The sequence below is a fragment of the Channa argus genome, chromosome 12 (genome assembly GCF_033026475.1).
Source record: "Channa argus isolate prfri chromosome 12, Channa argus male v1.0, whole genome shotgun sequence".
NCBI lineage: Eukaryota > Metazoa > Chordata > Actinopteri > Anabantiformes > Channidae > Channa > Channa argus.
In genome coordinates, this window is record NC_090208.1 from 9,886,742 (window position 1) to 9,908,712 (window position 21,971).

A 21,971-nucleotide genomic window follows, 5' to 3' on the forward strand; every position below is an offset into this window, starting at 1 on the left:
CGTTAACCTTGTTAACCGAAAGGTTGGTGGTTCAAGCCCACCCAGGGACGTGCTGGCTTCAAGGTAACTCTAGCTATCCTTGATATTTTTTTATTTTGTAGGGGTTGGAATTAAACACTTTTAGCCACGCCCCCTAAAACTAGCAATACAGATGTCTCTGTGGAGCAATCGGTTAGCGCGTTCGGCTGTTAACCGAAAGGTTGGTGGTTCAAGCCCACCCAGGGACGTGCTGGCTTCAAGGTAACTCTAGCTATCCTTGATATTTTTTTATTTTGTAGGGGTTGGAATTAAACACTTTTAGCCACGCCCCCTAAAACTAGCAATACAGATGTCTCTGTGGAGCAATCGGTTAGCGCGTTCGGCTGTTAACCGAAAGGTTGGTGGTTCAAGCCCACCCAGGGGCGTGGTGGCTGCAAGGTATTCCTAGTTATCCTAGAAGTAGTTTTTTTTTATAGGGGGTTTGAGTTATACACTTGTAGCCACGCCCCCTAAACTACCAATACAGCTGTCTCTGTGGTGCAGTCGGCTGTCAACCGAAAGGTTGGTGGTTCAAGCCCACCCAGGGACGTGATGGCTTCAAGGTAACTCTAGCAATCCTTGATATTGTTTTATTTTGTAGGGGTTGGCCATGCCCCCTTAAACTAGCAATACAGACGTCTCTGTGGCGCAATGGGTTAGCGCGTTTGGCTGTTAACCGAAAGGTTGGTGGTTCAAGGCCTCCCAGGGACGTGGTGGTTTCAAGGTAACCCTAGCTATGCTTGACATTTTTTTATTTTGTAGGGGTTGGAATTATACACTTGTAGCCACGCCCCCTAAAACTAGCAACACAGATGTCTCTGTGGCGCAATCGGTTAGCGCGTTCGGCTGTTAACCGAAAGGTTGGTGGTTCAAGCCCACCCAGGGACGTGGTGGCTTCAAGGTTATCCTAGAAGTAGTTTTATTTTATAGGGAGTTTGAGTTATACACTTGTAGCCACGCCCCCTACAACTCTCAATACAGCTGTCTCTGTGGTGCAGTTGGCTGTTAACCGAAAGGTTGGTGTTTCAAGCCCACCCAGGGACGTGGTGACTTCAAGGCAACCCCAGCTATGCTTGACATTTTTTTATTTTTTAGGGGTTGGAATTCTACACTTGTAGCCACGCCCCCTAAACCTGTGTCTATGGTGCAAGGTTGGAGGTTAAAGCCCACCCAGGGATGTGGTGGCTTAAACGTAACCCTAGCTATGCTTGACATTATTTTATTTTGTAGGGGTTGGAATCATACACTTTTAGCCACACCCCCTAAAACTGGCAAAACAGATGTCTCTGTGGCGCAATCGGTTAGCGCATTTGGCTGTTAACCGAAAGGTTGGTGGTTCAAGCCCACCCAGGGACGTGGTGGCTTAAACGTAACCCTAGCTATGCTTGACATTATTTTATTTTGTAGGGGTTGGAATCATACACTTTTAGCCACACCGCCTAAAACTGGCAAAACAGATGTCTCTGTGGCGCAATCGGTTAGCGCATTTGGCTGTTAACCGAAAGGTTGGTGGTTCAAGCCCACCCAGGGACGTAGTGTCTTCAAGATAACCATAATTATTTTAGAAGTAGTTTTATTTTGAACAGGTTAGATTTATACACTTGTAGCCACGCCCCCTAAAACTAGCAATACAGATGTCTCTGTGGAGCAATAGGTTAGCGCGTTCGGCTGTTAACCGAAAGGTTGGTGGTTCAAGCCCACCCAGGGACGTGGTGGCTTCAAGGTTATCCTAGAAGTAGTTTTATTTTATAGGGAGTTTGAGTTATACACTTGTAGCCACGCCCCCTACAACTACCAATACAGCTGTCTCTGTGGTGCAGTTGGCTGTTAACCGAAAGGTTGGTGTTTCATGCCCACCCAGGGACGTGGTGACTTCAAGGCAACCCCAGCTATGCTTGACATTTTTTTATTTTTTAGGGGTTGGAATTCTACACTTGTAGCCACGCCCCCTAAACCTGTGTCTATGGTGCAAGGTTGGTGGTTAAAGCCCACCCAGGGATGTGGTGGCTTAAACGTAACCCTAGCTATGCTTGACATTATTTTATTTTGTAGGGGTTGGAATCATACACTTTTAGCCACGCCCCCTAAAACTAGCAATACAGATGTCTCTGTGGCGCAATTGGTTAGTGCGTTTGGCTGTTAACCGAAAGGTTGGTGGTTCAAGCCCACCCAGGGGTGTGGTGGCTGCAAGGTATTCCTAGTTATCCTAGAAGTAGTTTTTTTTTTATAGGGGGTTTGAGTTATACACTTGTAGCCACGCCCCCTAAACTACCAATACAGCTGTCTCTGTGGTGCAGTCGGCTGTCAACCGAAAGGTTGGTGGTTCAAGCCCACCCAGGGACGTGATGGCTTCAAGGTAACTCTAGCTATCCTTGATATTGTTTTATTTTGTAGGGGTTGGAATTATACAATTGTAGCCACGCCCCCTAAACCTGTCTCTATGGTGCAAGGTTGGTGGTTAAAGCCCACCCAGTGATGTGGTGGCTTAAACGTAACCCTAGCTATGCTTGACATTATTTTATTTTGTACGGGTTGGAATCATACACTTTTAGCCACGCCCCCTAAACCTAGCAATACAGATGTCTCTGTGGCGCAATCGGTTAGAGCGTTCGGCTGTTAACCGAAAGGTTGGTGGTTCAAGCCCACCCAGGGACGTAGTGTCTTCAAGATAACCATAATTATTTTAGAAGTAGTTTTATTTTGAACAGGTTAGATTTATACACTTGTAGCCACGCCCCCTAAAACTAGCAATACAGATGTCTCTGTGGAGCAATAGGTTAGCGCGTTGGGCTGTTAACCGAAAGGTTGGTGGTTCAAGCCCACCCAGGGACGTGGTGGCTTCAAGGTAACCCTAGTTATCCTACAAGTAGTTTTATTTTATAGGGGGTTTGAGTTATACACTTGTAGCCACGCCCCCTACAACTACCAATACAGCTGTCTCTGTGGTGCAGTCGGCTGTTAACCGAAAGGTTGGTGGTTCAAGCCCACCCAGGGACGTAGTGGCTTCAAGATAACCCTAGTTATTTTAGAAGTAGTTTTATTTTGAACAAGTTAGATTTATACACTTGTAGCCACGCCCCCTACAACTACCAATACAACTGTCTCGGAGGTGCAGTAGGCTGTTAACCGAAAGGTTGGTGGTTCAAGCCCACCCAGGGACGTGGTGGCTTCAAGATAACTCTAGTTATTTTAGAAGTAGTTTTATTTTGAACGGGTTAGATTTATACACTTGTAGCCACGCTTGACATTGTTTTACTTTGTAGGCGTTGGAATTCTACACTTGTAGCCACGCCCCCTAAAGCTGTCTCTATGGTGCAAGGTTGGTGGTTAAAGCCCACCCAGGGACGTGGTGGCTTCAAGGTAACTCTAGCTATGCTTGACATTGATTTATTTTGTAGGGGATGGAATTATACACTTGTAGCCATGCCGCCTAAAACTGTCTCTATGGTGCAAGGTTGGCCACGCCCCCTTAAACTAGCAATACAGATGTCTCTGTGGCGCAATAGGTTAGCGCGTTCGGCTGTTAACCGAAAGGTTGGTGGTTCAATCCCACCCAGGGGCGTGGTGGTTGCAAGGTATCCCTAGTTATCCTAGAAGTAGTTTTTTTTTATAGGGGGTTTGAGTTATACACTTGTAGCCACGCCCCCTACAGCTACCAATACAGCTGTCTCTGTGGTGCAGTCGGCTGTCAACCGAAAGGTTGGTGGTTCAAGCCCACCCAGGGATGTGGTGGCTTAAACGTAACCCTAGCTATGCTTGACATTATTTTATTTTGTAGGGGTTGGAATCATACACTTTTAGCCACGCCCCCTAAACCTGTGTCTATGGTGCAAGGTTGGTGGTTAAAGCCCACCCAGGGATGTGGTGGCTTAAACGTAACCCTAGCTATGCTTGACATTATTTTATTTTGTAGGGGTTGGAATCATACACTTTTAGCCACGTCCCCTAAACCTAGCAATACAGATGTCTCTGTGGCGCAATCGGTTAGAGCGTTCGGCTGTTAACAGAAAGGTTGGTGGTTCAAGCCCACCCAGGGACGTAGTGTCTTCAAGATAACCATAATTATTTTAGAAGTAGTTTTATTTTGAACAGGTTAGATTTATATACTTGTAGCCACGCCCCCTAAAACTAGCAATACAGATGTCTCTGTCGTGCAGTCGGCTGTCAACCGAAAGATTGGTGGTTCAAGCCCACCCAGGGACGTGATGGCTTCAAGGTAACTCTAGCTATCCTTGATATTGTTTTATTTTGTAGAGGGTTTGAGTTATACACTTGTAGCCACGCCCCCTACAACTACCAATACAGCTGTCTCGGAGGTGCAGTAGGCTGTTAACCGAAAGGTTGGTGGTTCAAGCCCACCCAGGAACGTGGTGGCTTCAAGGTAACTCTAGCTATCCTTGATATTGCTTTATTTTGTAGGGGTTGGAATTATACACTTGTAGCCATGCCGCCTAAAACTGTCTCTATGGTGCAAGGTTGGCCATGCCTCCTTAAGTTAGCAATACAGACGTCTCTGTGGCGTTAACCTTGTTAACCGAAAGGTTGGTGGTTCAAGCCCACCCAGGGACGTAGTGTCTTCAAGATAACCATAATTATTTTAGAAGTAGTTTTATTTTGAACAGGTTAGATTTATACACTTGTAGCCACGCCCCCTAAAACTAGCAATACAGATGTCTCTGTGGAGCAATAGGTTAGCGCGTTCGGCTGTTAACCGAAAGGTTGGTGGTTCAAGCGCACCCAGGGACGTGTTGGCTTCAATGTAACCCTAGTTATACTAGAAGTAGTTTTATTTTATAGAGGGTTTGAGTTATACACTTGTAGCCACGCCCCCTACAACTACCAATACAGCTGTCTCGGAGGTCCAGTAGGCTGTTAACCGAAAGGTTGGTGGTTCAAGCCCACCCAGGAACGTGGTGGCTTCAAGGTAACTCTAGCTATCCTTGATATTGCTTTATTTTGTAGGGGTTGGAATTATACACTTGTAGCCATGCCGCCTAAAACTGTCTCTATGGTGAAAGGTTGGCCATGCCCCCTTAAACTAGCAATACAGACGTCTCTGTGGCGCAATCGGGTAGCGCGTTCGGCTGTTAACCGAAAGGTTGGTGGTTAAAGCCCACCCAGGGAAGTGCTGGCTTCAAGGTAACTCTAGCTATCCTTGATATTGTTTTATTTTGTAAGGGTTGGAATAAACGAAAGGTTGGTGGTTCAAGCCCACCCAGGCGCGTGGTGGCTGCAAGGTATTACTAGTTATCCTAGAAGTAGTTTTATTTTATAGGGGGTTTGAGTTATACACTTGTAGCCACGCCCCCTACAACTACCAATACAGCTGTCTCTGTCGTGCAGTCGGCTGTCAACCGAAAGATTGGTGGTTCAAGCCCACCCAGGGACGTGATGGCTTCAAGGTAACTCTAGCTATCCTTGATATTGTTTTATTTTGTAGAGGGTTTGAGTTATACACTTGTAGCCACGCCCCCTACAACTACCAATACAGCTGTCTCGGAGGTGCAGTAGGCTGTTAACCGAAAGGTTGGTGGTTCAAGCCCACCCAGGAACGTGGTGGCTTCAAGGTAACTCTAGCTATCCTTGATATTGCTTTATTTTGTAGGAGTTGGAATTATACACTTGTAGCCATGCCGCCTAAAACTGTCTCTATGGTGCAAGATTGGCCATGCCCCCTTAAATTAGCAATACAGACGTCTCTGTGGCGTTAACCTTGTTAACCGAAAGGTTGGTGGTTCAAGCCCACCCAGGGACGTGCTGGCTTCAAGGTAACTCTAGCTATCCTTGATATTTTTTTATTTTGTAGGGGTTGGAATTAAACACTTTTAGCCACGCCCCCTAAAACTAGCAATACAGATGTCTCTGTGGAGCAATCGGTTAGCGCGTTCGGCTGTTAACCGAAAGGTTGGTGGTTCAAGCCCACCCAGGGACGTGCTGGCTTCAAGGTAACTCTAGCTGTCCTTGATATTTTTTTATTTTGTAGGGGTTGGAATTAAACACTTTTAGCCACGCCCCCAAAATCTAGCAATCTGCGTAGTTTTATTTTATAGGGAGTTTAAGTTATACACTTGTAGCCACGCCCCCTACAACTACCAATACAGCTGTCTCTGTGGTGCAGTTGGCTGTTAACCGAAAGGTTGGTGTTTCAAGCCCACCCAGGGACGTGGTGGCTTCAAGGTAACTCTAGCTATCCTTTACATTGTTTTATTTTGTAGGGGTTGGAATCATACAATTGTAGCCACGCCCCCTAAACCTGTCTCTATGGTGCAAGGTTGGTGGTTAAAGCCCGCCCAGGGATGTGGTGGCTTAAACGTAACCCTAGCTATGCTTGACATTATTTTATTTTGTAGGGGTTGGAATGTAACACTTTACATACAAACCCTAGCTATGCTTGACATTGTTTTATTTTGTAATTGTTGGAATTATACACTTGTAGCCACGCCCCCTAAAACTAGCAATACAGATGTCTCTGTGGCGCAATCGGTTAGTGCGTTCGGCTGTTAACCGAAAGGTTGGTGGTTCAAGCCCACCCAGGGACGTGGTGGCTTCAAGGTAACCCTAGTTATCCTACAAGTAGTTTTATTTTATAGGGGGTTTGAGTTATACACTTGTAGCCACGCCCCCTACAACTACCAATACAGCTGTCTCTGTGGTGCAGTCGGCTGTTAACCGAAAGGTTGGTGGTTCAAGCCCACCCAGGGACGTAGTGGCTTCAAGATAACCCTAGTTATTTTAGAAGTAGTTTTATTTTGAACAAGTTAGATTTATACACTTGTAGCCACGCCCCCTACAACTACCAATACAACTGTCTCGGAGGTGCAGTAGGCTGTTAACCGAAAGGTTGGTGGTTCAAGCCCACCCAGGGACGTGGTGGCTTCAAGATAACTCTAGTTATTTTAGAAGTAGTTTTATTTTGAACGGGTTAGATTTATACACTTGTAGCCACGCTTGACATTGTTTTACTTTGTAGGCGTTGGAATTCTACACTTGTAGCCACGCCCCCTAAAGCTGTCTCTATGGTGCAAGGTTGGTGGTTAAAGCCCACCCAGGGACGTGGTGGCTTCAAGGTAACTCTAGCTATGCTTGACATTGATTTATTTTGTAGGGGATGGAATTATACACTTGTAGCCATGCCGCCTAAAACTGTCTCTATGGTGCAAGGTTGGCCACGCCCCCTTAAACTAGCAATACAGATGTCTCTGTGGCGCAATAGGTTAGCGCGTTCGGCTGTTAACCGAAAGGTTGGTGGTTCAATCCCACCCAGGGGCGTGGTGGTTGCAAGGTATCCCTAGTTATCCTAGAAGTAGTTTTTTTTTATAGGGGGTTTGAGTTATACACTTGTAGCCACGCCCCCTACAGCTACCAATACAGCTGTCTCTGTGGTGCAGAGCCCACCCAGGGATGTGGTGGCTTAAACGTAACCCTAGCTATGCTTGACATTATTTTATTTTGTAGGGGTTGGAATCATACACTTTTAGCCACGCCCCCTAAACCTGTGTCTATGGTGCAAGGTTGGTGGTTAAAGCCCACCCAGGGACGTGATGGCTTCAAGGTAACTCTAGCTATCCTTGATATTGTTTTATTTTGTAGGGGTTGGAATTATACAATTGTAGCCACGCCCCCTAAACCTGTCTCTATGGTGCAAGGTTGGTGGTTAAAGCCCACCCAGGGATGTGGTGGCTTAAACGTAACCCTAGCTATGCTTGACATTATTTTATTTTGTAGGGGTTGGAATCATACACTTTTAGCCACGCCCCCTAAACCTAGCAATACAGATGTCTCTGTGGCGCAATCGGTTAGAGCGTTCGGCTGTTAACTGAAAGGTTGGTGGTTCAAGCCCACCCAGGGACGTAGTGTCTTCAAGATAACCATAATTATTTTAGAAGTAGTTTTATTTTGAACAGGTTAGATTTATACACTTGTAGCCACGCCCCCTAAAACTAGCAATACAGATGTCTCTGTGGAGCAATAGGTTAGCGCGTTCGGCTGTTAACCGAAAGGTTGGTGGTTCAAGCCCACCCAGGGACGTGGTGGCTTCAAGGTTATCCTAGAAGTAGTTTTATTTTATAGGGAGTTTGAGTTATACACTTGTAGCCACGCCCCCTACAACTACCAATACAGCTGTCTCTGTGGTGCAGTTGGCTGTTAACCGAAAGGTTGGTGTTTCATGCCCACCCAGGGACGTGGTGACTTCAAGGCAACCCCAGCTATGCTTGACATTTTTTTATTTTTTAGGGGTTGGAATTCTACACTTGTAGCCACGCCCCCTAAACCTGTGTCTATGGTGCAAGGTTGGTGGTTAAAGCCCACCCAGGGATGTGGTGGCTTAAACGTAACCCTAGCTATGCTTGACATTATTTTATTTTGTAGGGGTTGGAATCATACACTTTTAGCCACGCCCCCTAAAACTAGCAATACAGATGTCTCTGTGGCGCAATTGGTTAGTGCGTTTGGCTGTTAACCGAAAGGTTGGTGGTTCAAGCCCACCCAGGGGTGTGGTGGCTGCAAGGTATTCCTAGTTATCCTAGAAGTAGTTTTTTTTTATAGGGGGTTTGAGTTATACACTTGTAGCCACGCCCCCTAAACTACCAATACAGCTGTCTCTGTGGTGCAGTCGGCTGTCAACCGAAAGGTTGGTGGTTCAAGCCCACCCAGGGACGTGATGGCTTCAAGGTAACTCTAGCTATCCTTGATATTGTTTTATTTTGTAGGGGTTGGAATTATACAATTGTAGCCACGCCCCCTAAACCTGTCTCTATGGTGCAAGGTTGGTGGTTAAAGCCCACCCAGTGATGTGGTGGCTTAAACGTAACCCTAGCTATGCTTGACATTATTTTATTTTGTAGGGGTTGGAATCATACACTTTTAGCCACGCCCCCTAAACCTAGCAATACAGATGTCTCTGTGGCGCAATCGGTTAGAGCGTTCGGCTGTTAACCGAAAGGTTGGTGGTTCAAGCCCACCCAGGGACGTAGTGTCTTCAAGATAACCATAATTATTTTAGAAGTAGTTTTATTTTGAACAGGTTAGATTTATACACTTGTAGCCACGCCCCCTAAAACTAGCAATACAGATGTCTCTGTGGAGCAATAGGTTAGCGCGTTTGGCTGTTAACCGAAAGGTTGGTGGTTCAAGCGCACCCAGGGACGTGTTGGCTTCAATGTAACCCTAGTTATACTAGAAGTAGTTTTATTTTATAGAGGGTTTGAGTTATACACTTGTAGCCACGCCCCCTACAACTACCAATACAGCTGTCTCGGAGGTCCAGTAGGCTGTTAACCGAAAGGTTGGTGGTTCAAGCCCACCCAGGAACGTGGTGGCTTCAAGGTAACTCTAGCTATCCTTGATATTGCTTTATTTTGTAGGAGTTGGAATTATACACTTGTAGCCATGCCGCCTAAAACTGTCTCTATGGTGCAAGGTTGGCCATGCCCCCTTAAATTAGCAATACAGACGTCTCTGTGGCGTTAACCTTGTTAACCGAAAGGTTGGTGGTTCAAGCCCACCCAGGGACGTGCTGGCTTCAAGGTAACTCTAGCTATCCTTGATATTTTTTTATTTTGTAGGGGTTGGAATTAAACACTTTTAGCCACGCCCCCTAAAACTAGCAATACAGATGTCTCTGTGGAGCAATCGGTTAGCGCGTTCGGCTGTTAACCGAAAGGTTGGTGGTTCAAGCCCACCCAGGGACGTGCTGGCTTCAAGGTAACTCTAGCTATCCATGATATTTTTTTATTTTGTAGGGGTTGGAATTAAACACTTTTAGCCACGCCCCCTAAAACTAGCAATACAGATGTCTCTGTGGAGCAATCGGTTAGCGCGTTCGGCTGTTAACCGAAAGGTTGGTGGTTCAAGCCCACCCAGGGGCGTGGTGGCTGCAAGGTATTCCTAGTTATCCTAGAAGTAGTTTTTTTTTATAGGGGGTTTGAGTTATACACTTGTAGCCACGCCCCCTAAACTACCAATACAGCTGTCTCTGTGGTGCAGTCGGCTGTCAACCGAAAGGTTGGTGGTTCAAGCCCACCCAGGGACGTGATGGCTTCAAGGTAACTCTAGCAATCCTTGATATTGTTTTATTTTGTAGGGGTTGGCCATGCCCCCTTAAACTAGCAATACAGACGTCTCTGTGGCGCAATGGGTTAGCGCGTTCGGCTGTTAACCGAAAGGTTGGTGGTTCAAGGCCTCCCAGGGACGTGGTGGTTTCAAGGTAACCCTAGCTATGCTTGACATTTTTTTATTTTGTAGGGGTTGGAATTATACACTTGTAGCCACGCCCCCTAAAACTAGCAACACAGATGTCTCTGTGGCGCAATCGGTTAGCGCGTTAGGCTGTTAACCGAAAGGTTGGTGGTTCAAGCCCACCCAGGGACGTGGTGGCTTCAAGGTTATCCTAGAAGTAGTTTTATTTTATAGGGAGTTTGAGTTATACACTTGTAGCCACGCCCCCTACAACTCTCAATACAGCTGTCTCTGTGGTGCAGTTGGCTGTTAACCGAAAGGTTGGTGTTTCAAGCCCACCCAGGGACGTGATGGCTTCAAGGTAACTCTAGCTATCCTTGATATTGTTTTATTTTGTAGGGGTTGGAATTATACAATTGTAGCCACGCCCCCTAAACCTGTCTCTATGGTGCAAGGTTGGTGGTTAAAGCCCACCCAGGGATGTGGTGGCTTAAACGTAACCCTAGCTATGCTTGACATTATTTTATTTTGTAGGGGTTGGAATCATACACTTTTAGCCACGCCCCCTAAACCTAGCAATACAGATGTCTCTGTGGCGCAATCGGTTAGAGCGTTCGGCTGTTAACTGAAAGGTTGGTGGTTCAAGCCCACCCAGGGACGTAGTGTCTTCAAGATAACCATAATTATTTTAGAAGTAGTTTTATTTTGAACAGGTTAGATTTATACACTTGTAGCCACGCCCCCTAAAACTAGCAATACAGATGTCTCTGTGGAGCAATAGGTTAGCGCGTTCGGCTGTTAACCGAAAGGTTGGTGGTTCAAGCGCACCCAGGGACGTGTTGGCTTCAATGTAACCCTAGTTATACTAGAAGTAGTTTTATTTTATAGAGGGTTTGAGTTATACACTTGTAGCCACGCCCCCTACAACTACCAATACAGCTGTCTCGGAGGTCCAGTAGGCTGTTAACCGAAAGGTTGGTGGTTCAAGCCCACCCAGGAACGTGGTGGCTTCAAGGTAACTCTAGCTATCCTTGATATTGCTTTATTTTGTAGGGGTTGGAATTATACACTTGTAGCCATGCCGCCTAAAACTGTCTCTATGGTGAAAGGTTGGCCATGCCCCCTTAAACTAGCAATACAGACGTCTCTGTTGCGCAATCGGGTAGCGCGTTCGGCTGTTAACCGAAAGGTTGGTGGTTAAAGCCCACCCAGGGAAGTGCTGGCTTCAAGGTAACTCTAGCTATCCTTGATATTGTTTTATTTTGTAAGGGTTGGAATAAACGAAAGGTTGGTGGTTCAAGCCCACCCAGGCGCGTGGTGGCTGCAAGGTATTACTAGTTATCCTAGAAGTAGTTTTATTTTATAGGGGGTTTGAGTTATACACTTGTAGCCACGCCCCCTACAACTACCAATACAGCTGTCTCTGTCGTGCAGTCGGCTGTCAACCGAAAGATTGGTGGTTCAAGCCCACCCAGGGACGTGATGGCTTCAAGGTAACTCTAGCTATCCTTGATATTGTTTTATTTTGTAGAGGGTTTGAGTTATACACTTGTAGCCACGCCCCCTACAACTACCAATACAGCTGTCTCGGAGGTGCAGTAGGCTGTTAACCGAAAGGTTGGTGGTTCAAGCCCACCCAGGAACGTGGTGGCTTCAAGGTAACTCTAGCTATCCTTGATATTGCTTTATTTTGTAGGAGTTGGAATTATACACTTGTAGCCATGCCGCCTAAAACTGTCTCTATGGTGCAAGGTTGGCCATGCCCCCTTAAATTAGCAATACAGACGTCTCTGTGGCGTTAACCTTGTTAACCGAAAGGTTGGTGGTTCAAGCCCACCCAGGGACGTGCTGGCTTCAAGGTAACTCTAGCTGTCCTTGATATTTTTTTATTTTGTAGGGGTTGGAATTAAACACTTTTAGCCACGCCCCCAAAATCTAGCAATCTGCGTAGTTTTATTTTATAGGGAGTTTAAGTTATACACTTGTAGCCACGCCCCCTACAACTACCAATACAGCTGTCTCTGTGGTGCAGTTGGCTGTTAACCGAAAGGTTGGTGTTTCAAGCCCACCCAGGGACGTGGTGGCTTCAAGGTAACTCTAGCTATCCTTTACATTGTTTTATTTTGTAGGGGTTGGAATCATACAATTGTAGCCACGCCCCCTAAACCTGTCTCTATGGTGCAAGGTTGGTGGTTAAAGCCCGCCCAGGGATGTGGTGGCTTAAACGTAACCCTAGCTATGCTTGACATTATTTTATTTTGTAGGGGTTGGAATGTAACACTTTACATACAAACCCTAGCTATGCTTGACATTGTTTTATTTTGTAATTGTTGGAATTATACACTTGTAGCCACGCCCCCTAAAACTAGCAATACAGATGTCTCTGTGGCGCAATCGGTTAGCGCGTTCGGCTGTTAACCGAAAGGTTGGTGGTTCAAGCCCACCCAGGGACGTGGTGGCTTCAAGGTAACCCTAGTTATCCTACAAGTAGTTTTATTTTATAGGGGGTTTGAGTTATACACTTGTAGCCACGCCCCCTACAACTACCAATACAGCTGTCTCTGTGGTGCAGTCGGCTGTTAACCGAAAGGTTGGTGGTTCAAGCCCACCCAGGGACGTAGTGGCTTCAAGATAACCCTAGTTATTTTAGAAGTAGTTTTATTTTGAACAAGTTAGATTTATACACTTGTAGCCACGCCCCCTACAACTACCAATACAACTGTCTCGGAGGTGCAGTAGGCTGTTAACCGAAAGGTTGGTGGTTCAAGCCCACCCAGGGACGTGGTGGCTTCAAGATAACTCTAGTTATTTTAGAAGTAGTTTTATTTTGAACGGGTTAGATTTATACACTTGTAGCCACGCTTGACATTGTTTTACTTTGTAGGCGTTGGAATTCTACACTTGTAGCCACGCCCCCTAAAGCTGTCTCTATGGTGCAAGGTTGGTGGTTAAAGCCCACCCAGGGACGTGGTGGCTTCAAGGTAACTCTAGCTATGCTTGACATTGATTTATTTTGTAGGGGATGGAATTATACACTTGTAGCCATGCCGCCTAAAACTGTCTCTATGGTGCAAGGTTGGCCACGCCCCCTTAAACTAGCAATACAGATGTCTCTGTGGCGCAATAGGTTAGCGCGTTCGGCTGTTAACCGAAAGGTTGGTGGTTCAATCCCACCCAGGGGCGTGGTGGTTGCAAGGTATCCCTAGTTATCCTAGAAGTAGTTTTTTTTTATAGGGGGTTTGAGTTATACACTTGTAGCCACGCCCCCTACAGCTACCAATACAGCTGTCTCTGTGGTGCAGTCGGCTGTCAACCGAAAGGTTGGTGGTTCAAGCCCACCCAGGGATGTGGTGGCTTAAACGTAACCCTAGCTATGCTTGACATTATTTTATTTTGTAGGGGTTGGAATCATACACTTTTAGCCACGCCCCCTAAACCTGTGTCTATGGTGCAAGGTTGGTGGTTAAAGCCCACCCAGGGATGTGGTGGCTTAAACGTAACCCTAGCTATGCTTGACATTATTTTATTTTGTAGGGGTTGGAATCATACACTTTTAGCCACGTCCCCTAAACCTAGCAATACAGATGTCTCTGTGGCGCAATCGGTTAGAGCGTTCGGCTGTTAACAGAAAGGTTGGTGGTTCAAGCCCACCCAGGGACGTAGTGTCTTCAAGATAACCATAATTATTTTAGAAGTAGTTTTATTTTGAACAGGTTAGATTTATATACTTGTAGCCACGCCCCCTAAAACTAGCAATACAGATGTCTCTGTCGTGCAGTCGGCTGTCAACCGAAAGATTGGTGGTTCAAGCCCACCCAGGGACGTGATGGCTTCAAGGTAACTCTAGCTATCCTTGATATTGTTTTATTTTGTAGAGGGTTTGAGTTATACACTTGTAGCCACGCCCCCTACAACTACCAATACAGCTGTCTCGGAGGTGCAGTAGGCTGTTAACCGAAAGGTTGGTGGTTCAAGCCCACCCAGGAACGTGGTGGCTTCAAGGTAACTCTAGCTATCCTTGATATTGCTTTATTTTGTAGGGGTTGGAATTATACACTTGTAGCCATGCCGCCTAAAACTGTCTCTATGGTGCAAGGTTGGCCATGCCTCCTTAAGTTAGCAATACAGACGTCTCTGTGGCGTTAACCTTGTTAACCGAAAGGTTGGTGGTTCAAGCCCACCCAGGGACGTAGTGTCTTCAAGATAACCATAATTATTTTAGAAGTAGTTTTATTTTGAACAGGTTAGATTTATACACTTGTAGCCACGCCCCCTAAAACTAGCAATACAGATGTCTCTGTGGAGCAATAGGTTAGCGCGTTCGGCTGTTAACCGAAAGGTTGGTGGTTCAAGCGCACCCAGGGACGTGTTGGCTTCAATGTAACCCTAGTTATACTAGAAGTAGTTTTATTTTATAGAGGGTTTGAGTTATACACTTGTAGCCACGCCCCCTACAACTACCAATACAGCTGTCTCGGAGGTCCAGTAGGCTGTTAACCGAAAGGTTGGTGGTTCAAGCCCACCCAGGAACGTGGTGGCTTCAAGGTAACTCTAGCTATCCTTGATATTGTTTTATTTTGTAAGGGTTGGAATAAACGAAAGGTTGGTGGTTCAAGCCCACCCAGGCGCGTGGTGGCTGCAAGGTATTACTAGTTATCCTAGAAGTAGTTTTATTTTATAGGGGGTTTGAGTTATACACTTGTAGCCACGCCCCCTACAACTACCAATACAGCTGTCTCTGTCGTGCAGTCGGCTGTCAACCGAAAGATTGGTGGTTCAAGCCCACCCAGGGACGTGATGGCTTCAAGGTAACTCTAGCTATCCTTGATATTGTTTTATTTTGTAGAGGGTTTGAGTTATACACTTGTAGCCACGCCCCCTACAACTACCAATACAGCTGTCTCGGAGGTGCAGTAGGCTGTTAACCGAAAGGTTGGTGGTTCAAGCCCACCCAGGAACGTGGTGGCTTCAAGGTAACTCTAGCTATCCTTGATATTGCTTTATTTTGTAGGAGTTGGAATTATACACTTGTAGCCATGCCGCCTAAAACTGTCTCTATGGTGCAAGATTGGCCATGCCCCCTTAAATTAGCAATACAGACGTCTCTGTGGCGTTAACCTTGTTAACCGAAAGGTTGGTGGTTCAAGCCCACCCAGGGACGTGCTGGCTTCAAGGTAACTCTAGCTATCCTTGATATTTTTTTATTTTGTAGGGGTTGGAATTAAACACTTTTAGCCACGCCCCCTAAAACTAGCAATACAGATGTCTCTGTGGAGCAATCGGTTAGCGCGTTCGGCTGTTAACCGAAAGGTTGGTGGTTCAAGCCCACCCAGGGACGTGCTGGCTTCAAGGTAACTCTAGCTGTCCTTGATATTTTTTTATTTTGTAGGGGTTGGAATTAAACACTTTTAGCCACGCCCCCAAAATCTAGCAATCTGCGTAGTTTTATTTTATAGGGAGTTTAAGTTATACACTTGTAGCCACGCCCCCTACAACTACCAATACAGCTGTCTCTGTGGTGCAGTTGGCTGTTAACCGAAAGGTTGGTGTTTCAAGCCCACCCAGGGACGTGGTGGCTTCAAGGTAACTCTAGCTATCCTTTACATTGTTTTATTTTGTAGGGGTTGGAATCATACAATTGTAGCCACGCCCCCTAAACCTGTCTCTATGGTGCAAGGTTGGTGGTTAAAGCCCGCCCAGGGATGTGGTGGCTTAAACGTAACCCTAGCTATGCTTGACATTATTTTATTTTGTAGGGGTTGGAATGTAACACTTTACATACAAACCCTAGCTATGCTTGACATTGTTTTATTTTGTAATTGTTGGAATTATACACTTGTAGCCACGCCCCCTAAAACTAGCAATACAGATGTCTCTGTGGCGCAATCGGTTAGCGCGTTCGGCTGTTAACCGAAAGGTTGGTGGTTCAAGCCCACCCAGGGACGTGGTGGCTTCAAGGTAACCCTAGTTATCCTACAAGTAGTTTTATTTTATAGGGGGTTTGAGTTATACACTTGTAGCCACGCCCCCTACAACTACCAATACAGCTGTCTCTGTGGTGCAGTCGGCTGTTAACCGAAAGGTTGGTGGTTCAAGCCCACCCAGGGACGTAGTGGCTTCAAGATAACCCTAGTTATTTTAGAAGTAGTTTTATTTTGAACAAGTTAGATTTATACACTTGTAGCCACGCCCCCTACAACTACCAATACAACTGTCTCGGAGGTGCAGTAGGCTGTTAACCGAAAGGTTGGTGGTTCAAGCCCACCCAGGGACGTGGTGGCTTCAAGATAACTCTAGTTATTTTAGAAGTAGTTTTATTTTGAACGGGTTAGATTTATTCACTTGTAGCCACGCTTGACATTGTTTTACTTTGTAGGCGTTGGAATTCTACACTTGTAGCCACGCCCCCTAAAGCTGTCTCTATGGTGCAAGGTTGGTGGTTAAAGCCCACCCAGGGACGTGGTGGCTTCAAGGTAACTCTAGCTATGCTTGACATTGATTTATTTTGTAGGGGATGGAATTATACACTTGTAGCCATGCCGCCTAAAACTGTCTCTATGGTGCAAGGTTGGCCACGCCCCCTTAAACTAGCAATACAGATGTCTCTGTGGCGCAATAGGTTAGCGCGTTCGGCTGTTAACCGAAAGGTTGGTGGTTCAATCCCACCCAGGGGCGTGGTGGTTGCAAGGTATCCCTAGTTATCCTAGAAGTAGTTTTTTTTTATAGGGGGTTTGAGTTATACACTTGTAGCCACGCCCCCTACAGCTACCAATACAGCTGTCTCTGTGGTGCAGTCGGCTGTCAACCGAAAGGTTGGTGGTTCAAGCCCACCCAGGGATGTGGTGGCTTAAACGTAACCCTAGCTATGCTTGACATTATTTTATTTTGTAGGGGTTGGAATCATACACTTTTAGCCACGCCCCCTAAACCTGTGTCTATGGTGCAAGGTTGGTGGTTAAAGCCCACCCAGGGATGTGGTGGCTTAAACGTAACCCTAGCTATGCTTGACATTATTTTATTTTGTAGGGGTTGGAATCATACACTTTTAGCCACGTCCCCTAAACCTAGCAATACAGATGTCTCTGTGGCGCAATCGGTTAGAGCGTTCGGCTGTTAACAGAAAGGTTGGTGGTTCAAGCCCACCCAGGGACGTAGTGTCTTCAAGATAACCATAATTATTTTAGAAGTAGTTTTATTTTGAAGAGGTTAGATTTATATACTTGTAGCCACGCCCCCTAAAACTATCAATACAGATGTCTCTGTCGTGCAGTCGGCTGTCAACCGAAAGATTGGTGGTTCAAGCCCACCCAGGGACGTGATGGCTTCAAGGTAACTCTAGCTATCCTTGATATTGTTTTATTTTGTAGAGGGTTTGAGTTATACACTTGTAGCCACGCCCCCTACAACTACCAATACAGCTGTCTCGGAGGTGCAGTAGGCTGTTAACCGAAAGGTTGGTGGTTCAAGCCCACCCAGGAACGTGGTGGCTTCAAGGTAACTCTAGCTATCCTTGATATTGCTTTATTTTGTAGGGGTTGGAATTATACACTTGTAGCCATGCCGCCTAAAACTGTCTCTATGGTGCAAGGTTGGCCATGCCTCCTTAAGTTAGCAATACAGACGTCTCTGTGGCGTTAACCTTGTTAACCGAAAGGTTGGTGGTTCAAGCCCACCCAGGGACGTGCTGGCTTCAAGGTAACTCTAGCTATCCTTGATATTGTTGTATTTTGTAGGGGCTGGAATGAAACACTTTTAGCCACGCCCCCTAAAACTAGCAATACAGATGTCTCTGTGGCGCAATCGGTTAGCGCATTCGACTGTTAACCGAAAGGTTGGTGGTTCAAGCCCACCCAGTGACGTGCTGGCTTCAAGGTAACTCTAGCTATCCTTGATATTTTTTTATTTTGTAGGGGTTGGAATTAAACACTTTTAGCCACGCCCCCAAAATCTAGCAATACTGATGTCTCTGTGGCGCAATCGGTTTACGCATTCGGCTGTAAACCGAAGGGTTGGTTGTTCAAGTCCACCCAGGGAAGTTGTGTTTTCAAGGTAACCCTAGCTATCCTTTACATTGTTTTATTTTGTAGGGGTTGGAATTATACACTTGTAGCCATGCCCCCTAAAACTGTCTCAATGGTGCAAGGTTGGCCACGCCCCCTTAAACTAGCAATACAGATGTCTCTGTGGCGCAATCGGTTAGCGGGTTCGGCTTTTAACCGAAAGGTTGGTGGTTCAAGCCCACCCAGGGACGTGGTGGCTTCAAGGTTGTCCTAGGAGTAGTTTTATTTTATAGGGAGTTTGAGTTATACACTTGTAGCCTCGCCCCCTACAACTACCAATACAGCTGTCTCTGTGGTGCAGTTGGCTGTTAACCGAAAGGTTGGTGGTTCAAGCCCACCCAGGGACGTGGTGGCTTCAAGGTAACCCTAGCTATGCTTGACATTGTTTTATTTTGTAGGGGTTGGAATTATACACTTGTTGCCACGCCCCCTAAAACTAGCAATGCAGATGTCTCTGTGGCGCAATCGGTTAGCGGGTTCGGCTTTTAACCGAAAGGTTGGTTGTTCAAGCCCACCCAGGGATGTGGTGGCTTCAAGATAACTCTAGTTATTTTAGAAGTAGTTTTATTTTGAACGGGTTAGATTTATACACTTGTAGCCACGCTTGACATTGTTTTACTTTGTAGGGGTTGGAATTCTACACTTGTAGCCACGCCCCCTAAAGCTGTCTCTATGGTGCAAGGTTGGTGGTTCAAGCCCACCCAGGGACGTGGTGGCTTCAAGGTAACCCTAGCTATCCTAGAAGTAGTTTTATTTTATAGGGAGTTTGAGTTATACACTTGTAGCCACGCCCCCTACAACTACCAATACAGCTGTCTCTGTGGTGCAGTTGGCTGTTAACCGAAAGGTTGGTGTTTCAAGCCCACCCAGGGATGTGGTGGCTTAAACGTAACCCTAGCTATGCTTGACATTATTTTATTTTGTAGGGGTTGGAATCATACACTTTTAGCCACACCCCCTAAAACTAGCAATACAGATGTCTCTGTGGCGCAATCGGTTAGCGCATTTGGCTGTTAACCGAAAGGTTGGTGGTTCAAGCCCACCCAGGGACGTGGTGGCTTCAAGGTAACCCTAGCTATGCTTGACATTGTTTTATTTTGTAGGGGTTGGAATTATACACTTGTTGCCACGTTCCCTAAAACTATCAATACAGATGTCTCTGAGGCGCAATCGGTTAGTGCGTTCGTCTGTTAACCGAAAGGTTGGTGGTTCAAGCCCACCCAGGGACGTGGTGGCTTCAAGGTAACCTTAGCTATGCTTGACATTGTTTTGTTTTGTAGGGGTTGGAATTATACACTTGTAGCCACGCCCCCTAAACCTGTGTCTATGGTGCAAGGTTGGTGGTTAAAGCCCACCCAGGGATGTGGTGGCTTAAACGTAACCCTAGCTATGCTTGACATTATTTTATTTTGTAGGGGTTGGAATCATACACTTTTAGCCACGCCCCCTAAAACTAGCAATACAGATGTCTCTGTGGCGCAATCGGTTAGCGCGTTCGGCTGTTAACCGAAAGGTTGGTGGTTCAAGCCCACCCAGGGGTGTGGTGGCTGCAAGGTATCCCTAGTTATCCTAGAAGTAGTTTTTTTTATAGGGTGTTTGAGTTATACACTTGTAGCCACGCCCCCTACAACTACCAATACAGCTGTCTCTGTGGTGCAGTCGGCTGTCAACCGAAAGGTTGGTGGTTCAACCCCACCCAGGGACGTGATGGCTTCAAGGTAACTCTAGCTATCCTTGATATTGTTTTATTTTGTAGGGGTTGGAATTATACAATTGTAGCCACGCCCCCTAAACCTGTCTCTATGGTGCAAGGTTGGTGGTTAAAGCCCACCCAGGGATGTGGTGGCTTAAACGTAACCCTAGCTATGCTTGACATTATTTTATTTTGTAGGGGTTGGAATCATACACTTTTAGCCACGCCCCCTAAACCTAGCACTACAGATGTCTCTGTGGCGCAATCGGTTAGAGCGTTCGGCTGTTAACCGAAAGGTTGGTGGTTCAAGCCCACCCAGGGACGTAGTGTCTTCAAGATAACCATAATTATTTTAGAAGTAGTTTTATTTTGAACAGGTTAGATTTATACACTTGTAGCCACGCCCCCTAAAACTAGCAATACAGATGTCTCTGTGGAGCAATAGGTTAGCGTGTTCGGCTGTTAACCGAAAGGTTGGTGGTTCAAGCCCACCCAGGGACGTAGTGTCTTCAAGATAACCATAATTATTTTAGAAGTAGATTTATTTTGAACAGGTTAGATTTATACACTTGTAGCCACGCCCCCTAAAACTAGCAATACAGATGTCTCTGTGGAGCAATAGGTTAGCGCGTTCGGCTGTTAACCGAAAGGTTGGTGGTTCAAGCCCACCCAGGGACGTGTTGGCTTCAATGTAACCCTAGTTATACTAGAAGTAGTTTTATTTTATAGAGGGTTTGAGTTATACACTTGTAGCCACGCCCCCTACAACTACCAATACAGCTGTCTCGGAGGTCCAGTAGGCTGTTAACCGAAAGGTTGGTGGTTCAAGCCCACCCAGGAACGTGGTGGCTTCAAGGTACCTCTAGCTATCCTTGATATTGCTTTATTTTGTAGGGGTTGGAATTATACACTTGTAGCCATGCCGCCTAAAACTGTCTCTATGGTGCAAGGTTGGCCATGCCCCCTTAAACTAGCAATACAGACGTCTCTGTGGCGCAATCGGGTAGCGCGTTCGGCTGTTAACCGAAAGGTTGGTGGTTCAAGCCCACCCAGGGAAGTGCTGGCTTCAAGGTAACTCTAGCTATCCTTGATATTGTTTTATTTTGTAAGGGTTGGAATAAACGAAAGGTTGGTTGTTGAAGCCCACCCAGGGGCGTGGTGGCTGCAAGGTATTACTAGTTATCCTAGAAGTAGTTTTATTTTATAGGGGGTTTGAGTTATACACTTGTAGCCACGCCCCCTACAACTACCAATACAGCTGTCTCTGTCGTGCAGTCGGCTGTCAACCGAAAGATTGGTGGTTCAAGCCCACCCAGGGACGTGATGGCTTCAAGGTAACTCTAGCTATCCTTGATATTGTTTTATTTTGTAGAGGGTTTGAGTTATACACTTGTAGCCACGCCCCCTACAACTACCAATACAGCTGTCTCGGAGGTGCAGTAGGCTGTTAACCGAAAGGTTGGTGTTTCAAGACCACCCAGGGACGTGGTGACTTCAAGGCAACCCCAGCTATGCTTGACATTTTTTTATTTTTTAGGGGTTGGAATTCTACACTTGTAGCCACGCCCCCTAAACCTGTGTCTATGGTGCAAGGTTGGTGGTTATAGCCCACCCAGGGATGTGGTGGCTTAAACGTAACCCTAGCTATGCTTGACATTATTTTATTTTGTAGGGGTTGGAATCATACACTTTTAGCCACGCCCCCTAAAACTAGCAATACAGATGTCTCTGTGGCGCAATCGGTTAGCGCATTTGGCTGTTAGCCGAAAGGTTGGTGGTTCAAGCCCACCCAGGGACGTGGTGGCTTCAAGGTAACCCTAGCTATGCTTGACATTGTTTTATTTTGTAGGGGTTGGAATCATACACTTTTAGCCACGCCCCCTAAAACTAGCAATACAGATGTCTCTGTGGCGCAATTGGTTAGCGTGTTTGGCTGTTAACCGAAAGGTTGGTGGTTCAAGCCCACCCAGGGGCGTGGTGGCTGCAAGGTATTCCTAGTTATCCTAGAAGTAGTTTTTTTT

General features: G+C 46.2%; 1 protein-coding gene and 21 non-coding genes across 22 annotated transcripts in view; 21 read left to right on the plus strand and 1 right to left on the minus strand.

Annotated features, from left to right (window-relative positions):
* The window catches only part of LOC137136866 (GRB2-associated-binding protein 1-like), a 240,163-nt gene that overhangs the window by 103,595 nt on the left and 114,597 nt on the right, over positions 1-21,971 (minus strand). The window lies entirely within an intron of this gene.
* Positions 154-227, plus strand: trnan-guu (transfer RNA asparagine (anticodon GUU)). Its single transcript has one exon. It is a non-coding gene; the product is annotated as a tRNA-Asn (tRNA).
* trnan-guu (transfer RNA asparagine (anticodon GUU)) lies at positions 833-906 on the plus strand. Its single transcript has one exon. It is a non-coding gene; the product is annotated as a tRNA-Asn (tRNA).
* trnan-guu (transfer RNA asparagine (anticodon GUU)) lies at positions 1,301-1,374 on the plus strand. Its single transcript has one exon. It is a non-coding gene; the product is annotated as a tRNA-Asn (tRNA).
* trnan-guu (transfer RNA asparagine (anticodon GUU)) lies at positions 1,478-1,551 on the plus strand. The gene has a single exon. It is a non-coding gene; the product is annotated as a tRNA-Asn (tRNA).
* Positions 2,600-2,673, plus strand: trnan-guu (transfer RNA asparagine (anticodon GUU)). The gene has a single exon. It is a non-coding gene; the product is annotated as a tRNA-Asn (tRNA).
* Positions 3,507-3,580, plus strand: trnan-guu (transfer RNA asparagine (anticodon GUU)). The gene has a single exon. It is a non-coding gene; the product is annotated as a tRNA-Asn (tRNA).
* Positions 5,877-5,950, plus strand: trnan-guu (transfer RNA asparagine (anticodon GUU)). Its single transcript has one exon. It is a non-coding gene; the product is annotated as a tRNA-Asn (tRNA).
* trnan-guu (transfer RNA asparagine (anticodon GUU)) lies at positions 6,484-6,557 on the plus strand. The gene has a single exon. It is a non-coding gene; the product is annotated as a tRNA-Asn (tRNA).
* Positions 7,214-7,287, plus strand: trnan-guu (transfer RNA asparagine (anticodon GUU)). The gene has a single exon. It is a non-coding gene; the product is annotated as a tRNA-Asn (tRNA).
* Positions 8,917-8,990, plus strand: trnan-guu (transfer RNA asparagine (anticodon GUU)). Its single transcript has one exon. It is a non-coding gene; the product is annotated as a tRNA-Asn (tRNA).
* Positions 9,637-9,710, plus strand: trnan-guu (transfer RNA asparagine (anticodon GUU)). The gene has a single exon. It is a non-coding gene; the product is annotated as a tRNA-Asn (tRNA).
* Positions 10,316-10,389, plus strand: trnan-guu (transfer RNA asparagine (anticodon GUU)). The gene has a single exon. It is a non-coding gene; the product is annotated as a tRNA-Asn (tRNA).
* On the plus strand, positions 12,577-12,650 carry trnan-guu (transfer RNA asparagine (anticodon GUU)). Its single transcript has one exon. It is a non-coding gene; the product is annotated as a tRNA-Asn (tRNA).
* Positions 13,307-13,380, plus strand: trnan-guu (transfer RNA asparagine (anticodon GUU)). The gene has a single exon. It is a non-coding gene; the product is annotated as a tRNA-Asn (tRNA).
* Positions 15,462-15,535, plus strand: trnan-guu (transfer RNA asparagine (anticodon GUU)). Its single transcript has one exon. It is a non-coding gene; the product is annotated as a tRNA-Asn (tRNA).
* On the plus strand, positions 16,069-16,142 carry trnan-guu (transfer RNA asparagine (anticodon GUU)). The gene has a single exon. It is a non-coding gene; the product is annotated as a tRNA-Asn (tRNA).
* On the plus strand, positions 16,799-16,872 carry trnan-guu (transfer RNA asparagine (anticodon GUU)). The gene has a single exon. It is a non-coding gene; the product is annotated as a tRNA-Asn (tRNA).
* On the plus strand, positions 18,375-18,448 carry trnak-uuu (transfer RNA lysine (anticodon UUU)). The gene has a single exon. It is a non-coding gene; the product is annotated as a tRNA-Lys (tRNA).
* On the plus strand, positions 19,236-19,309 carry trnan-guu (transfer RNA asparagine (anticodon GUU)). Its single transcript has one exon. It is a non-coding gene; the product is annotated as a tRNA-Asn (tRNA).
* trnan-guu (transfer RNA asparagine (anticodon GUU)) lies at positions 19,725-19,798 on the plus strand. Its single transcript has one exon. It is a non-coding gene; the product is annotated as a tRNA-Asn (tRNA).
* Positions 20,201-20,274, plus strand: trnan-guu (transfer RNA asparagine (anticodon GUU)). Its single transcript has one exon. It is a non-coding gene; the product is annotated as a tRNA-Asn (tRNA).